Source organism: Chiloscyllium plagiosum, chromosome 25 (assembly GCF_004010195.1).
Source record: "Chiloscyllium plagiosum isolate BGI_BamShark_2017 chromosome 25, ASM401019v2, whole genome shotgun sequence".
NCBI classification, from domain to species: domain Eukaryota; kingdom Metazoa; phylum Chordata; class Chondrichthyes; order Orectolobiformes; family Hemiscylliidae; genus Chiloscyllium; species Chiloscyllium plagiosum.
The window spans coordinates 21,143,521-21,147,624 of NC_057734.1; positions in this window are offsets into that span (position 1 = coordinate 21,143,521).

Consider the following 4,104-nt stretch of genomic DNA (forward strand, 5'->3'; position numbering starts at 1 on the left):
GGTTTCTTATATTTAGGCATTTTTATTGCCCCAGTATTTGGTCAGTTATACAAGGCTGACTTTGTGCATTTACTGGAAAGGATAAGGCAGGACTTCCAGCGATGGGGAGACCTTCCAATTTCCTGGTTGGGTAGAATAGCACTAATTAAAATGAATGTCCTGCTCTATCTCCTATACCCTATGAGAATGCTTCCGGTGATGCTGCCGAGGCTGGCACTACGTAAATTATATGGCTGGTTGGGTTCCTTTATCTGGGAAATATCAGTTAAGTTCCTTATTAAGTTACATAGCTGATTGGGTCTTGTCTAACCCGCAATCAATCTGGCTGGACATCGAGGCTTCTCAAGTAAAATGCCCACTTATTAACCTTTTATTTTCAGACAAGAGGAAAATCATTACGGATCACTGTAAAAACCCTATAATACTAAACACAATTAAAGCTTGGAATATAATGCAGCAAAATGAGGGAAACGCACATAAAACATCCCCCTATGCTCCGATAGTGGGAGCATGGGGATTTCAACTGGGGGTTACAGATGCCACTTTTAAACTCTGGAGATCCAGGGATATCTCATGTTTAGGGGACCTATTTAAAGAGGGGGTCCTGATGTCTTTTGAACAGCTGCGTCAGAAATTCAGATTACCTAATGGAGACCTCTTTCAATACTTCCAAATTCGAGATTAAATACAGAAGAAGACTACGTTATTAGATTGTCTTTATAAATCAGATAGAGAATGTAGAGTGCTACGGCCAATGGGGGTATCTTCCAACAGTACTATTTATCATCTACTACATGATGAAGTATCAGGAGATATGGACAATCTGCTTAAAACATGGGATCAGGAATTGGGACTAGAAATCTCTATAGAAACGTGGAATGACATTTGGGAAAACGCCAGAAGAATCACCATCTGTAACAGAACTCAGGCTATTTCGCTGAAGATACTTCATAGGGCCCATATAGCACCGGATCGATTGGCAAAATTTAAGGCAGGAGCATCTCCAATGTGTCCCAAATGTAAAATAGAGGTGGGCCCTCTTGTACATTGCCTATGGATCTGTTATAAGATCCGTAGATACTGAACTAAAGTAGCAAGTACCCTGACAGAAATTTTAGGAATGGAAATTAAAGTGGACCCTGTATCTCTCCTTTTGGGCTTTTCGAACTTTCCCTCCCTGGACATGTACAGGAAGAGATTATTTTCTATTCTCTCTTTCTGTGCAAGGAAAAATATTTTGGTAAACTGGGTGGCTGAGGGCCCCCCTGGACTTTCAAACTGGCACAGATTAATTATGGAATGTATTCCCCTTGACTTCCCTACAAATATGGTTCACCGAAAGACCGAATTATTTCATAAAATATGGCAGCCCTTCTTGAATTATATAAATACCGATATTTCGGATATCCTAACAAGGGCTTTTATTTAATTGAGATTGCGCACCTGGCTGGTCCGGGGCCTCTTGGAAGAGGAATCCCGCAGGAATACGGGTTTTGTTACATTTGATGTTAACACATTCCGAGTATGTATCTCACTATCCAATTTCTGTGTTATCAGTTGATTTTTTTCTTCTTTCTCTTATTTGAATAAAATAAGAGACTTAATTATACACTCTGGTTAGTTGTAGGTTAGATTAATAGTTAGTTGAGTTTTTTTCTCTCTGTATTTTTCTTTTGTTAAATTTTGGTTATTATTTATTTAAGATTTAATTGTATATCAATGTTTGTACTTGAGAGTTTTTTTTTATTTTTGTAAACTTGTAAAAATGTTATATTTCCAATAAAAATATCTATGAAAAAAAAAGAAAACCCCCCAGGCCTGTCGGGTTGGCGGAAGATTGTTATGGAGCATATTCCCCTGGATTTTCTCACAAATATGGTACACCACAAAACTGAGAATTTTTACAAGACATGGCAACCCTTCTTGAAATACCTGAACAAAGATTTATCTTCCACACTAACAAGGGCTTTTATATAGCTGTAACGATTGTGTTTCAGGAGTCCAATATCCAGGGAGGAGGAACTGTGAATGTATGAGTGTTTTAGATTAGATTAGATTAGATTAGATTACAGTGTGGAAACAGGCCCTTCGGCCCAACAAGTCCACACCGACCCGCCGAAGCGAAACCCACCCATACCCCTACGTTTACCCCTTACCTAACACTATGGGCAATTTAGTATGGCCAATTCACCTGACCCTGCACATCTTTGGACTGTGGGAGGAAACCGGAGCACCCGGAGGAAACCCACGCAGACACGGGGAGAACGTGCAAACTCCACACAGTCAGTCGCCTGAGGCGGGAATTGAACCCAGGTCTCTGGCGCTGTGAGGCAGCAGTGCTAACCACTGTGCCACCGTGCCGCCCACCGCTGGGCTGAGTTATTACTATTTATTTGTTTGTTGTTAGGTATTTATTTATTTAGTTAAATAGTTTAGGTTTTTTTTAATTTTATACTTCTCTATATATGTTTATACATTCGTATAGGAGGGTGGGTTGGGGAATTTTTTTGTTACTTGGGTTTAGTTTTGTACTTTTTTATACTGTTTTGAATTGCATTGTTTTATATTTGTTGTAATATTTAAAAACCTATTTTTTCTTAATAAAAATGTATTATTAAAAAAAGGCAGACAAGTCTGCTTTCAGGTAATTCAAAAACGGCTGCCATGTCTTATAAAAAAGTTCCATTTTATGGTGCACCATGTTTTGTGAGGGAATCCAAAGAGATTTACGCCACCCCAACAGGCCCGGAGGGTTTTCAGACACCCAGCACATCAGAATGTTCTTCCTCGCACAGTAAGTGAGAATGTTAAATAGCTTTTTCCCATGTACGTCTAAGGAAGATAAATTCGGAGAGCCCAAGAGACTGGGTCTACATTACAGTTAGGTGTTTTTACCTGGAACAAGGAGCCAGAGGTCGGATTTGTGGACCCAAAGTCAGAGAAGTCAGGTACACAGACCTGTAGTTTGACAAGGATCTAGAGATTGATCAGGGAATGAGGAGTAGACATAATACACAGGTGCAGGATACTGTACAGCCATGCCATGAGAAGGGGTTAAAGATTAAAGATCTACCTATGGGTGGTGTCGGAAGGGTCACTGTGTGCTAGTTCTACACATCTCAAACTTCGGGTGCAACAAGAATTTAGCTTACCCCAACTACAGCCATTTGCCATAACATAATAACATGGAAGAGAAATCTAGTAATGGACGGAGCAGTAAGATGCTCGCTAGCAAAACTGGACAAGTATCCCCTCATCCAACATGGGAGGACACTCTCAGATAATACCTTTTCAAAAAGTGTCCCAAATGGACTGAAGTCTATAGCAGCCCAGGTTCCCATGGCCCAAGACGTATGGCGAGAAACACATAATAAATTAGGAATGAAGGTCAGTAAGATAACCACAGCAATAGCTATAACATGCAGCCTAGAAGATTCCCACGGCCAACTAATCTGAGATTAGGTTGCTGCAGGAACAAGTAAAAATCACTACTGATGAACTAGTTAAAGAGCAGAACACCAGAATCTGGGAAAACTTGATCCATATGGGACAGTTCCAATCACAATCTGAAAGAGCCCATTGTTCTGGACCAAACCAAACCCCTTCAAAATATATTAAGAAGATAATCTAGACTCTAACTAGACTCTAAAGCCTCACAAGCTGTTTACTTTATTGGTTTTGGTTCAAACTGCTTGGCGCCTCTGTCTTAACCTTTCTTTATTAAAAAACACAGGAAAAAATACACGTCTTAAAGCCATAGTATTGTCACACCTCCATCCTTAAAAACAGAACCATCAATATAAAAAGGTTGACTTCATTTCTAAAAACCTTCAGTCTTATACTGTTAGTGCAATATGTATCATTACATTGACTCTAAGTGTGCAAACTACAGTCCATTTCAGTCAATTTTTTCCCTGCTACTGAACACCTCCAACTTCCTTCATCAAAGTTGCGACAAAATGTTGGCAATTAAGTTCTCCTATTCTGCCAAATAATTTCCTAATTGAATGACTGCAGTAATAAGCTCCATCTAAATTGTCCGGTATTTTTGTCCCTAAATTTTTCCAAAATCTTTAAGCGATTATGATCAGTATACTCTATTGC